This window comes from Etheostoma spectabile, unplaced genomic scaffold, assembly GCF_008692095.1.
Source record: "Etheostoma spectabile isolate EspeVRDwgs_2016 unplaced genomic scaffold, UIUC_Espe_1.0 scaffold297, whole genome shotgun sequence".
Classification (NCBI taxonomy): Eukaryota; Metazoa; Chordata; class Actinopteri; order Perciformes; family Percidae; genus Etheostoma; species Etheostoma spectabile.
This window is the reverse complement of record NW_022605580.1, coordinates 302,586-318,246: the sequence shown is the minus strand read 5'-3', so window position 1 is coordinate 318,246 and position 15,661 is coordinate 302,586.

Here is a 15,661-nt window from a genome sequence, read left to right as displayed (position 1 = left end):
CCCCCGTCCACGGGACAAAGTCTTGGCAGAGACAGTGCGTCCTCCATGCCAAGTGGAGGGAGGAAATCCTTTGAAGCTCCCAACCTGTCCGACCTCTGATAATAGCACCGATATGTTTGATCTTTAGTTGTGAGGCACAGCGAGCAGCGTACGACCTTATAAGGAGACTTCACACTCAACGCTGAGCGGGAGAACTCAGGAGTTTTAACCTTGCACAGGAATGTCGTTGCACTATTTATATTATATTTTAAACTGATGATTTACCTTGCTTTCAGGGTCTTACCTGTAGCACTTTGAGGCAGGACTCAAGACCGTTTTTCTATGGACTCGGACCTGTCTCGGCCTCGGCCGCTGGTCTTGCCCAATATGGCTTCTGGTCTGGACCGAGTCCAGGTGTCTTTATTATGTTGATAATAATATTGGAGGGAAAGGGAAACCCCAAAATGATTGTCTTGATACTGTCATGCATAGGACCTTTGTTCTGTCCTGGACTCGGTCTTGACTCGGACTCAAACCTCTTTGTCTTTGTTTTAACTTGGACTTTAAAACCGGGTCTTGGACTTGTCTTGGACTCGCCTAAGGTGGTCTTGACTACAGCCCTGCTTTTAGGTTTGTCTTAAATGTAAAAAGCATTACAAATAAAATGTATTATTGTTAATATTAGAACAATAAAATACAGTAGGGCTGTAACAACACACCAAACCCAGGGTTCGGTTTGTATCACAATTTTTGACCTACGATCCGATACAAACCTTTTTTTTTTTGGGGGGGGGGGGGGCCTCAGTAAACACACAACAACAACACTATGAAGCTACAATTGATGGAAATGTATGGGTTGGGAGACCGGAGGGTCGCTGGTTCAAGTCCCCATACGGACCAAAGTATGGTGGTGGACTGGTAGCTGGAGAGATGCCAGTTCACCTCCGCTTGAGCAAGGCACCGAACCCCCAACTGACATCTCTCCATTAGTGCGTGTAGGTACTGAGCATGCGTGTGTAACTCAGACCTGTGTGTAATAACAACAGAGTGCACCTTTGCTGCATGTCCTCCCCCATCTCATGTCTATCCACTGTCACTTTAAAGGGAAAATCCCCCAAAAAAATCATCTTTAACCCTGGTGTCGTCTTCACTTTCGGGACCCTCTCGCATCCCTCGGGGCAAACTGACCCGTGGCTTTAGGGTTTTAAGAACAATTCTGAAATACAATTTTCCTTCATAATCTATTAGCAAATGTTGTCTTTATCTCAATTTCCAACAGCTGAGATAACATCTATGTTTAGGGAATGCATCAGTCTCTACTAGCACACTATTAAACATGGAAGTGGGGTTAGTTTTTTGTCATAAGGTTATAATTCATGTTAAAAATCCGCTATGGAAACAACACAAGTGTCATATCCAGAATAATGTTCTGAGTCAGGAATACATGTTTATCACAGGAAATGAGGAAAGGACGTTGATTTTTAGGTAGAAAAAAAGTAATTTGTACCATTTTTCTTCTTGTAAAAATTTGAAATGGGTCAATTTGACCCGAATATAACACAAGGGTTAAGAACATATACAAGAAGACGGAGTTCTAACCATGACGGGTAACTGATGTCCATGTCTAAAGTCAGCAGAAACATCGTGTGAAGAACGAAAAGGAAATTCATCCGAATACTCGGAAAAAAACCTGCATCTCACCTCCTGGTTAGGGGCTGATAAATAGGCTGTGATTACACACGGTCGCCCCCCCCTTTGTGCACCTGTAAATGAAAATTAATTACTGTCACGCTAATGGAAAGATTAATGAATATAAACGGAAACCCTGCGAGTTTCCACAATGCACGTTTACATTGAAAACACACATTATTCCAGCGAGCGGAGAGAGGCTGAGCTGCATCTCGGCGTGCTCTTATCATCCGACTGCGAGGCGTTATCAACGCCAGGCTCCGGCACAACCAGCTCATATCTGCTCGCCACAGAGAGCAATATGAAAATTACTCTGCTTTTATAATCATAATTCATGCATTTTTAAAATAAATGTGTTTTGGAGGAGGCTGACTCAGTGCTTTCTCGGTATTTTCCTAGAAGTAGCACTCTTCTAGTTCCCGACAAAACTGCTGGGTTCAACACGCTTGCTTAAGTTGGTCATAATAGCTTCTTTTCTTTCATTAACTAAACCAATAAATCTTTGGTACAGAATTAAAAAGGCATACGTTTTTTTTTTTTTTTTTTTCCCCAAGCAATAATGCTATAACATCTTTAATCAACAAGAGATTAAATGAGGTGTTAGTGTGAGTTTAAAGCTACAGAATCAAGAGAATACATTTTCATTACACTCTCATTCATCACTAACGCTGGAGGCCTAAATAAAATCTCTTCTTCTCCACCTAAGTGGCACAAAATGCCCAGAAAGGTGTCCTGATACGTGGACATCACCTGGTATTAACCCTTGTGTTGTCCTCGGGTCAAAATTGACCCATTTTGGAGAAAAAAAAGTCTTTATGAGAAGTTTCTTTCAAACTAATTTTCAGAAAAATACCGCGGATTGTTCCACACAACAAGTAAAATAAATGACCAGCCCACTGCTTTCTTTAAATTTGGATGTATTATTCAATTCTATAGTAATTGAAAAAAAAAAAAAAAAAAAAATCTTATGAAAGACCATTGAAAAAAGTGACTAAAATGTGTAAAAAAAAAAAAAAAAGCTTCAAAAACGCCAACAAGAACGTCAAAAGACACAGAAAGAAAATTGTCAAAAACGTCAGGGGGAAAAGCAACAAAGGTTTTGAAAAGGTTTCCAATTTTGACCCAGAAAAACAAAAAGTTGCAGGGTTAAGTGGCACAAAATGCCCAGAAAGGTGTCCTATCACCTGGTGTTAACCCTCGTGTTGTCTTCCCGCCAACCTGGAATTATTTAATTTGGGGTTTTTCATTAAACCCTCTGGGCCCTGAGGCCATTTTTACAGTTTAATTTCCGTCTGATTTATTTTATATAAAAGCTTCATCAACCCTGTTGTCTACAGTCAAGATATGAACATCATCTTATTCAGGACAAACTGGGTTATTGGAATATTTGGGTTGCAGTGAGGTCACTTGCATGTTAAAAATGGTTGTAGGGCCTAAAAGATAAATACATAAATAAATAAATAAATAAATGAATCTTCCAGATATGTATTGATATCACAGACATATAAGTAAAACCTAAAAACACTTCTCATATGTCTTGGGAGTCACACTGTGAAGAAATAATCATAACTTATACAGTTGACAAATACTGCATTATTTCCAAAAAGGTCAAGACGTTTTGCTCTCATGACATTTACTTTCCATATAAACATAATAATGTCATTTATTGATATTACACCACACAGCAATGTTACAACAGATATGTGTCTAAATAGTGCACCATTTTGCCTTCCATAGAGTCTATAGGCATTTTTGTCCCCTCTGGCCTTCCATACAAGAGGGGTGCCTTATCTCCCATATATGGGCATGCACTCCTGAAAAATACACAGGACAGACAGAGAGAAGAGACGGAGGAGAGCCGCCACGGCAGAAATGAGCCAAAACGCGATGAATTATGGACATAAAGTGACCAATCTTGGATATAACAGTATGGATTTAAAGCCCAAGAGGCTGAAGTTCCAGGCTGGATAGAAACCCCCTGTAGAGGCTAGAAAGACCCGGAAAAGACCTCCGTAAAGCCGAAATCGTCAGTTTAAACGAAACCGAAAGTGAGTAAATCGCTCGTATGGTTCAAAAGTTATTAAACTATTAATCAGAGGTACGTTTTTACTCGTGGGCGAGTGTCTCGGTCTCAGAGGGTTAAAGTTACGGTCGTCTTTTTTGACCCTTTTGAAATTTTGCGGCTTTTTTTTTTACATTTACACATTTTTGTTACGTTATTTGATATTTTTCTCTCTTTTTTTTTTTTTACACTTTTTTGAAAGTTCTTATACGAGTAGTTTTTGTCTCCAAATGCTAAGAAATTGACAAAAAAAAAAAACAAATCCAACGAAAGTAGTGAACTGATTATGGATTTAACGAGTGAGGAGCGTTGTTGGGAACCATCCACGTTACATTTTTGGACAATTTGTTTGATGTAAACCCAAATTTCTGGTATAGGAACTTTTTGGAAAGGGGTCAGATTAGACCCGAGGACACCAGGAGGGGTAAGATCTGATCTGATTGGTTGGGAGATACTGTATATTTAAGTTTATAGGGGCGGCGCCCTCTAGTGGGAGAAGTAGTTATGACGAGAGCAAAGCAGGAAGTCAGGTGACAAAGTATAACTCCTAATTTCCACCTGTCGCGGAACGTTTCCATTAAAGTCAATGTGTCGTCTTCCCGTCAAAATTGAAAAATCAACACTTTTGTTGATGCTTTTTATTGATGTTTTTAACTTTTTCTTAAGTTTTTCTTCCTTTTTCAACACTTTTGCCGCTTTTTTTCCAACGTTTGTCACTTTTTTTTGCCGTTTCAACACTACGTTACACTAACTAATTACTTTACTTTTACAGTTATTTTTGGAATTTATGGTCGATAAACCTCATTTATAGGAAATTATACCTAATGTTTGAGTTAGAAAAGCAGAAATTAGGAATTCTTGAGACTAAAATTAAAGGAATGGATGTTGATGATAATCACAGACTGGAATATGTCAACTTTTACTCAACACTATTTCAAAAACACTTCCATTTATTTTACAATGCTTTAAAATTGAATAAGACGCCCTGAGTCCAGGTGTCTTTATTATTTTGATAATAATATTGGAGGGAAAGTGAAACCCAGAATGATAGTCTTGATACTGTCATGCATAAGACCTTTTTTTCCTGTCCTGGACTCGGTCTTGACTCGGACATGAACCTTTTTGGACTTAGTCTTGTCTCGGACTCAAACCTTTTTTGACTCGGTCTTGACTTTGACTCGGCCTTGACTTGGATTTACTGGATCTATTTGGATTTAATCGGAACTAGTCCTGGTCTTGGACGTGTCTTGGACTCGACTAAGGTGGTCTTTGACTATAGCCCTGCTATAGTTTTTTTTTAAATCACACGTATTGTTGAGTTCTGGGCTTCTTTCTCTGTTATTTTAATTTAAAATGGTGTTTTATCGGTGCATGTATCTGTGCTGTTGTCATGTCACTAACCTTAATCTACCTGTTTGAGCAGAGACAGGTGTTCAGAGCTAGAATCCAGATGATTTCAGGCAGCCGTGGGTAAAATGTGTAACTACTGCGCTTCAGAGACATACGGCAGTCATACCATTTATAGTAAAAAAAAATAAAAACATGCCTGAGGACGCCGGAACAACCACCTGCACTTGATAAGAGGACCTTACAAGTCTCACATTACGATAACGTGGGCAGTAATTTGGAAATATATTCAAGGCCTTAACCATGTAAGACCTGCGGGCGAGCAGCGGGATTTTAAAATGAATTCAGAAGCTCGACAGCAGCATGAAGAGAGGCGAAGACGAGCTGCTGCAGAGCGAACACAGTGTTTATCTCACAGTCTGGTTTCCCGGAGGCGGTTCAAGTTGCTCGGGATCCTCTGAAGAGGTTTTCAGACGCGAGACAAAAAAGTCGGGGATCTCCTTTGGAACATGAAATGAATAGTTAAAGCTCCCATGACATGGTGCTCTTTGGATGCTTTTATGTAGGCCTTAGTGGTCCCTAATACTCTATCTGAAGTCTCTTTATATAGACCTTAGTGTTCCCTAATACTGGATCTGAAGTCTCTGTCCCTTTAGATAGACCTTATGGTCCCTATACTGTCATCATGAAGTCTTGTTTATAGACCTTAGTGTCCCCTATACTGTATCTGAATCTCTTTACATAACCTTAGTGGTCCTATACTATCTGAAGTCCTTTATATAGACTTAGTGCCATAAACTGGATCACCTTATATACTAGTGTCCTATACTGAATCTGAGTCTCTTTATAATAGACCTTAGTGGTTCCTAATACTGGATCTGAAGTCGTTTTATAGTACCTTAGTTGTCCCTAAGATTCCTATCTGAAGTCTCTTTATATAGACCTTAGTGTCCCCTAATACTGTATCTGAAGTCTCTTCTTTTATAGAGCCCTAGTGGTTCCCTAATACGTCGATCTGAAAGTCTCTTTTTTCGAACATGATGTCCCTAATACTGATCTGAGATCCTCTTTTATATGGACCTTAGTGGTCCCTATACTGTCTACGTCCTTTTTTATATAGCCCTTAGTGGTCCTAATACTGTCTCTTAAGTCTCTTTTATCTAGGCCCTTAGTGTCCCTAATACTGTTATCTGAAGTCTCTCATAAACCGTTAGCGGTCCCTAATACTGTATCTGAGTCTCTTTCAATAGACCCTTAGCGGTCCCCAAATTCCTTCACGTCCTTGGGTTTGACAGGTAGTTAAACTTAGGTTGAAAAGGTTGACACCACTTGGAAGTTAAGTCTTCAAGCATCGTAATGAAACTTCAAGAACTTACACGAACATCTTATCATTATCTCCCAGAGCTGTCGCAAAACCCCTAAGATCCTTCATACACGTTGGGGACCGAGTGAAACCAACAAGATGCTCTAGTCTAGAAACATTTAGGAGTCCAGCCTTCCGCATTCATTAGGGGAAAGCTTCAAAACAACAGTGATACAGTCAAACAATCATCCAGATGCCTTCCATGTGGCAAATGGATGAGGCTGAATCCATCATTTTTGGTTCGGCATCCTTTTTATTTTGATGAAAATACAAATATTAGATTCATTTTGATTTGCTAACCGAGGCGGGGAGAGAAAAACATCCCAAACATCCCCAAAAATAACAAAAAATAACAAAAAAGGATTATTCGGTTAATCCTCTAATCACGACAAAGAACTTAGATAAAACCCAGTATGATATTGAATTGTGTCATTTGTACACTTTTCCATATTTCACACACCCCACCACACACACACACACTCCCACACCACACACTTTACTTCCTACTATTGGGACTATTCACATTTTGACCAATTTAGACTTTAACCCACAACATTCTTGAAGGAGGAGGACAGAAACATGCTAGTAAAAAAAAAATACTGAATGAAAAGACAGACTCTGTGATTTTCACCCATTTCCACACTCTCTTACGCAGGGGTTCTTCCACATGGGGTCCTCACCCCTAGGGGGTCTGCGGAGGTACTGCAGGGGTGCGCAAGTTTTTCTCGCTCACTTTGCCCGCACTGTTTAAAATAAAACCATGAACATATGACCCTGTGTAATTAGTTTGGCGGTACTTAGTATTGATCACATACAAGGTCTTTACCATGGCACTGTAGGACCAGTTATGTAAACACAATTTGATCCAATATATAGTATAGGGGGTCCCCGCTCCCCTCGCGCCATCAGTTTTGGGGGTCCTTGGCCTGGAAACTTTGAGACCCTGCTCTAGTGCGTACATTCACACGATTGCAGGGTAACGTCAATAGATGCCAAACTGGCGTTGAATATACCACTTAAACGCCAGATGCGTCTTGAGAACCTTAGTTGCGTCCCAAACCAGGCAGTACGAGTCCAAGACAGACAGAGTCCAAGAGGTTGATTCCGAGTCAAGACAAGGAGTCCCCAACGGTTTTCGGCGTCCAGACCAGACCGAGTCAAAGGTTGAGTCCAAGACCAGACCGAGTCCAAAAGTTTGAGTCCCAAACCAGACCGGCCAAAAAGGTTTGAGTCCCAGACCAGGCCGAGTCCAAAAGGTTTTGAGTCCGTGTCATACAGACATTCAGGTCTGATGCATGACAGTATCAAGCATCATTTTGGTTTCCTTTCCCTCAAATAAAATTATTATCAACCAATAAAGACACCTTGACTCGGTCCAGACCAGAAGCCAGGTTTGGGCAGACCAGTGGGGCCGCGACCGAGACAGTTCCGAGCCAGATACTGGAGAGTCGAGACAAGTCCCGGAAACCATAGAAAAACGTCTTTATTCTCGGACTCGTCCAAGACCGGACTCGTGTCTACCAGCCCTGATTGGGGGTTTTGTTCCCCCATACATACCCATTTATGAGTCAGTCTGCTCTAGACGCTAGACACTCCTCCCCACACACACACACACCACACACACACACACACACAAAGACGATATGAATATCGTATGGATTAGTGCTTTATGTAGAATGTTCCACGTGAGCACTCATTTTTCTCTTCTGCTATTTTAAAATGCAGCGTTTCAGAAGCCGTCGAGTAGTAACCCCCCCGTCACCTCCCCCCCATGGGGCCATGTTTGGAGGTTTTGGCTTTGGTAAGACCTACTTTACCTGGGCATGTAACTACTGGAACCTTTCCTTAATAATTTTCAAAGAATACGGTGTCCATCTTTCGTATACACTTTTTTGCAGTATTTTGTGCACATTTTTCGATTTTTGCAGTACTTTGCGCAGTATTTTGTAGTGTTGTTGGTTCCTGCAGTACACAGACTCCCCCCGACCTCTCAGTGTGATCTATGTGCAGAGGCATCAGAGCGGCTCAGCTGCAGTACTGATGCTGGACTCGATATACCCCCCTGCCCCCCCCCCCTTCCTTCTTCACCCATCCTCTGTCCTTGACCCTGAGTTACTCCCCCTGATCTTCCGCCACTCCATCATGCATCAGCCCGCCACCTGAGTCCCCCTCGCCTCCGCGTCACTTAAAGCATCGTCAGTCGCTTCTCGCCCCTTTTTTTTGTTCCTGCCTGCGTGAACACACACATCCTCGGGCGACCCCGGTCCCGGCGCCGCAGTAACCGTTGTGGATTGATAACGGATTGGCTTCAACCTGCTACCGCAGACACTGACTGCTGCCGCTTGCCTGGCTGACTGTACTGACTGGACTGACTGACTGACTGACTGACTGATTGATTTTTACAGGAACTGCCTGAGGTCATGGGACGAGCTTCAGACAAACACGCATTGCGGTGCCATCCACATGAACCCCCCACTGTTTTTTGGGGTTTGTTTAGAACATCAGCGATGAACGAGAGACTTTAGATTTTGAATGTTTCCCTTGACGTGATGGATGAAAAGGATGAATTAAAGTGTCGTTTTGGTTGTTGTTTTGAAGTATTGTCTTTAACTTATTTTGTCCAGAAATCAAAATGCATTTGCACAGCCATTGTGCGCCGCATATGTTGACTGTACATTTTTTTTTTTTTAATATTGTTTTTTAACCCCCGTGCTTGTCCGTTGGTCTGTACTCCGCGGCAAAGTAAGTCCACTGCCCAAGATGAATTTCTCCTTAGGAACGATAAAGACTTTGCCTTGAAATACAGTTAGACAGGCTTAAATTTTACCTAGTTTGAGTAGTTCACCCTCCTGTTGTCCCTTAGGTCCCATTTGATCCTTTTTAAAAAATAATGTTTATTGAACTTTTTTTTTTTTTGCATATAATATCAACCAACAATATGGGAACAACACGCTCAGCTACAACATTGGTCCCACACACAACCATTTTCCTTTCACATGCACCCCCCATACATAATCAAGAAATAATAAAATAAATGATTAAAATATACATACCTATAACTGACCTACACATACATACTACATACTACATACTAAATACCCCATACACCATTTCTCAGTTCTATATCTAAAAATACCACGTTACAGTACAGTGTTATGCGTAAGACGGAGGGAGAGTTAAGATATGGAGCCCCAATGTTCATAACTGTTCCGTCTCAGGCGGTGATAGACGTAGGGGTTTGTCACTTATCCAAGACAAAGAGATGTTCTTCCTTGCTGGCGTATTTGCGGATATTACACAGTCTGGTATATCCTGCATCCTTGATTCCTTTTAAAGGTTTCTACATCAGAGTAATTTGGGATTCTATTCCATCCAATTGTCCAAATATTCCCGAACGGGTTCCCACATAACCTGCTTTGCAAGTTACCCTCCTGTCCCCTGTCATGTTGAACTTTTGGGTTCCTTGGCAGGTTATAGACAAACGGCTTGCTAAGTCCACCCGTGGTACTGGGCAATTCTAAAATAAAACGATTTCTAAAAAAATTTAACAGACTATAGAGATAAGTGGACCATAGTCATTAAACCAAGCCCACACACTCTCTCTCTCTCTTCCCCTCCCCAACACGCTCATGTCACTATCATGACCATCCGCCCCCCCCCCCATCCCCCTCCTTCTGTGGATTTTCACCCAGTCATAACACTCGCTAGGCGTATCACACGCATTTGCAGAGTAAAGTCATGGAGGACAAACGGCGTGATCCACACACTTCAAAGCGAGTATGGAGCCTTGACAACACGCCAATAATGGCGTGCGATCGACGTGTCACACAGGGCCTTAGCCAAGACCACCTCAGTCAGTCCAAACCACGACTAGTTTATCCAGCCAAGACAGAGTCCAAGAGTTTGAGTCCAGACAAGACCGCTTCCAGGACAGACAAAGGTCTTATGCATTCCCCTCAAATATTTTTGGGTGTTTTTCACTTTCCCTCCAATATTTATTATCAACAAATAAGCCACCTGGACTCAAAACCCATTGGGGCAAGACCAGTGCCAACACCGGACAAGTCCGATCCAAATACTAGGGAGGAAACCGCAGACATCAAGACCATAAAACCCATTTTGGTCCGGATTTGAGGCCCCGACCGACTTGAATATGTATGTTCTACTACCCATTAATGTACAGTCTGCAACTCTAACCTCACACCCACCACCACACACCACCACACACACACACACACCACACACACACCACACACACACACAACAGTATCTTATAGGTACTTGTATTCCTACAACAAATGTGCTTGTAACGGTACATACGTTCAAGATGCCCTACTGGCGTTAAATTATGATACACATGATGGTAACATATAAACGTTTAGTTTTTCTCCAGTCTAGTTTTTGAAGATATCATACTTATTTTCTGGCTCTGCAGAAAAGTTTGATAAGTACTAAAGGTTTCACCGTGTAGAGAATCTTTACGGCCCCATGCGGGACGGTCACGCCTTGTTTCAACCACACAACTTTATTTTAAATTGTAGTGGACCCCCAACGTTTACAAGATATCAAATTCAGGCCAAGTTTTAAGAGGGAAAGTCTACAAATTGATGCACACATCTGCAAAACTTATAAGTCATAAATGAACATGTGAACGTATTTGTAATCTAAAGTCGAATTAAACTGTTCACGCTGTTTATAACTTGCAATGGTTGATGTGGGTACATTTAAAGGGGGGGGGGGGGGAGTATACTCCTGGTATTCAGAGATAACCCACCGCGCGACCTCGTTACCCGCCGGCCCCCCCCCCCCCCCCCCCCCTAGCGTTAACCGTCAACCCCCTCAGCCAGCTGTCGGACATACTCGTGGGTCTCCGTTTAGGCCCGGAGCCCGAGCTTCGTTATCATCTATTGGTTGCTGGGAACCTTTGATCCCTGCAGGGACCTGATCTCTGCTGTCCCCATTGTCCTTGGCGTGGCTGTCCGTCCTCCGGTTCCTCCTCCGTGTGTCAAAGTCCCCACAACAATGGGCCCCACTCTGTCCTTCTTATTGGGCTAACAGCCAATTATCAGTGGGCAAACCTGGCGATTATTCCAGTCTGCTGGTGGCGTGTAGTCTAATTCGTTCATGGTGTGGCCTTCGCGCTGAGTCAAAAAACAAACACCCTGCCTGTAACGGGTTATATGCATTACACTACGAGCGGTCAGTCGGAGCCGTATTAGACGCAGGCTGCTTGTGTCACGTCACAAGAGTAGAATCAATCACACCCAGTCGCCCAGTTTTGAGTTGTAAATACGCGTACTGGTTTATGGCTCCTTCAGAGCAGCGCGTCTTCAGCCCAAAGCAGAAGGCACCCTCATACCAGCTAGGGCTCGGCAACGCAAGATGGGGCGGGACGAGAGCTACAAATTCCTGGCTAGTCCAGAATACAGCTAATAATGATGAGAGGAGGGAATGGGAATTCTTCAACTGCACTGTGGTGGTTAAAACTAATAATGTGATGCGGTATGCATGATCTGGGAAAAACGTGACCACGTCCAATTTTTCCAAATGAAGGCACCAATCACAACCGTTGAGGCCGGCTTTCAACGATGATAGTAGCTGTACACCCCCCCTAGGTTAAGCAGGGCATAAGTATACCCCCCCTATTTTAAAATAACCGGGGCATAAGTATCACCCCCTATGTTACAATACAGGGGCATAAGTAGCCCCCCTGATTTAAAAACAGGGGCGATAATCGAACCCCCCTATGTTAAATACGGGCATAATATGCACCCCCCTATTTAAAATACATGCTGCATAAGTACACCCCCTATGTTAAAATCAGGGCATAAGAATAACCCCCTATTTTTAAAATACAGGGGCATAATCTACCACCTAATGTTAAAATACACAGGGGCATAAGTATACACCCCTATTTAAAAACAGGGCAAGAAAAAAAGGATACACCCCCTGTTAAATATGGGGCATAAGTATACACCCCCCTATGTTAAAAAACGGGGGCACCAGTATACCAGACCCCCCATGTGAAATCCCATAGAGCAGATTTGATTATACGACCATTTACTTCCTGATAGGACCCTATGCTCCTGAGAAAGTTCCCTTGCCTTTGAATTAAATCCCCCACCCCCCCCCCCCTTACCTAACCTTTCGCCTATTTTAAGGGAAGACCATTTATTCTTATTGATACGTATTTCTTCACAAAGAAACTGTCACACTGTCCTTAAAATTTTGAATTTTCTTAATTTTTTTTTTAATTAAGCATTAGATCATTTTCCATAGATGCTTTTTTATTCCCTTTTTAGTCACGTCATCATGGTGCGTGAACTTTCTCGGCCACTGTTCGTACAACAGGCCTAAGAAGGTGTCGACCGAGGTTTTCCTTGGAGAAGCGTTACAATTTCGGGTAATGCCAGCAAATCTGGACTCTCTGCATTTTCATGGTTTCGCCGAGTTGCTGACGTTTCTTTGTTGAATTATGACAAAAGCTCTGCGTCAGTTCGGCCGATACCGGTTCAGTACACCTTCAGGGATGGATGACTTTATTCTGAGCCGACAGCTCGACTTCATCTCACACCCCACACACACCACACACACACACACACACACACACCACACCCACCACAACAAACACACAACACACCCACACACACACAAGTGGTGTCTCACTATCTTTGTGGGGACCAGTCATTAACATAATGCATTCCCTAGCCCTCCCCTAACCTTAACCTCAACTTGAATGCCTAACCTTCACCTCACCCTCACCTACCATACCAATCGGACCCTAATTAACCCCACCCCCCCCTACCATAACCTACTCTGACCCTGATCCTAAAACCTAGATCGTATTCCTCAACAGCCCTTTAAAGTTGTGGGACCAGCATTTTGCCCCCACAAGCGGTCCGGACCCCATAAGTGTACTGCATTCCCTTTTGGTCCCCACATGTAGTTAAACATTGTACACACCCACACAGACCCACCACTAACCAACCACAGGTCCAAGTTGTGAACCGGGGCGTCATCTTGGCCGGTCCTCTCACCCGCAGGCCTGCAGAGAAGAGACCTCCTTGCTTCCGACAGCAGAGGTTAATAATTCTGCGCCTGAGACTCCGCGGACCCTCTCGCCGGGCCGCCGAATATTATTTAATCAAACGGACTGAGAGGTGAAGCCCACGCCGCCTGCCCACCGGCCGGCCCACACGGTCACACGTACAACTACAGTCCAAATAACGAGGAGACGTCAGCAAGGGAGGGACTGAGATGAGAAGATAGAAGGAATAATTGGATGCAGATGAAAGACATACTAATTCCTCCGTCCACTATTCGCACTTTTTTTTCCACATTGTACTTTTACTCAACTGCACTTATCTTGCCAGCTGGAGTTCTTGGTTCTGTTAACACAGTCTAAATATTTTTAACCATTTAAGTAGTTTTTGACCACTGATCAGGTCCTTCGCACACTATTTGGCTGTTCAGCTTACCCCTTGTGTTGTCTTCTCTTTAACCATGTGCTTGAAAATTTGATCTTTTTGTTCTTTTTTCCAATGTTTTTATCGCGTTTGTTCCGATTTATTCTCACTTTTTCATGCTCTTGGCGCTTTTGAAAAAACTATGCCGTTTTATACTAGGTTTTACATTTATCTTGAAATCATGGCCCCCACCGTCGTTTCTATCAACCGTTGGTAGTTAAAAGGCAGAATGATGAATTATTTTTGACTAATATTAGACTGGAGGATGTTGAGTGGGATCACAGTGGGTAGATGTCAAAGGTTTAGTCCGGTAAAATTCAATCGATAAAGATTAAATAAACACCCATGAAAGTAATCAATTAATGTTACCCTGGAGAAGTTGTATGGGTCATCCGAATCCATTTCTGATATAAACATCTGAATGGGTCAGTTTGAAACCGAGGACAACACAGGGGTTAACATTTAACAGCACCAAAATCCTTATTAAAATAGAGACTGATCCATATACTTGTCTTGGTCCTTCAGGGTCAAAGTTAGCCTCTTTTCAACAAGTTTTACGTGTATGTCTCTTTTTTCCCTACGTATGCCTGCTTCTCTTCTTCTTCTTCGTTCTTTTTTTTAAAAGTTTTTTGTCGCTTAGTCAACGTTTTTGGCCCTTTTTAAACCATTAGAGACCTATTTCTTGCACTAGCTTTACCCATTAGTTTTTGGACTTCAGGGTCTGTAAACCTGATTTATGCAACTGTTTTTTATTTTGTGTAGAAAAAGCAGAATCATGAATAAGTTTGACTAATGTCTAAGATCAAAAGGAATGAGGTGATGGGTAATCACAGCTACAATGGAACCCCCAAAATCCACAAAACAATCCCTGTCCTTAATTTCCTCTGTTAAGAACATCTCTGGACCACCTGTCATTTCACAATGTGATTAAAATAATCCCCATTTATGAGATAGACCTTTGAAAAAGGGCTCAAATTTGGCCCGAGGACAACAGGAGGGTTAAAGTGCACCGTGTTTTGCGATCCGCGTGGGCGTGTTACTGAGCGGTCCCGGTCTTGGCCCGATCCTGAGCCCTGATTTTTGGGCATTCGAGCCCGAGCTCTGGGCCGAGGACAGCGTCGACCTCTGCATCGCTCCCCCCCCCCCCCCCTCCCCCCCCGTCCTCCCCCGTTCCACGGACAAAGTCTTGGCAGAGCCGTGCGTCTCCTTCCAGTTGAGGGAGGAAATCCTTTGAAGCTCCCAACCTGTCCGCCTCTGGATAATAGCCCCGATATGTTTGATCGTTATTGTTTGAGGCACAGCGAGCCGCGTACAACCTTATACGGCGACTTCACTCCCGCTGAGCGGGCGAACTCCGGATTTTTAACCTTGCACAGAATGTCGGTGCATATTTTAATTTATATTTTAAAACTGATGATTACCTTGCTTTCAGCTTACCTGTACCCTTTGAGGCAGGACGCAAGACCGTTTTCTATGGACTCGGACCTGTCTCGGCCTCGTCCGCTGTTCTTGCCCAATATGGCTTCTGGTCTGACGAGTCCAGGCGTCCTTTATTATGGTTAATATATTGGAGGGAAAGGAAACCCCCAAAATGATTGTCTGGATACGTCAGCAGAGACCTTGTTTCTGTCCTGTACTTCGGTCTTGACTCGTCAACCCTCTTTGTCTCTGTTGTTAACTGGCCGTAAAACCGGGTCTTGGACTTGTCTGGACTCGCCTAAGCCCTCTTTTTAAGTTTTGTCTTAAATGTAAAAA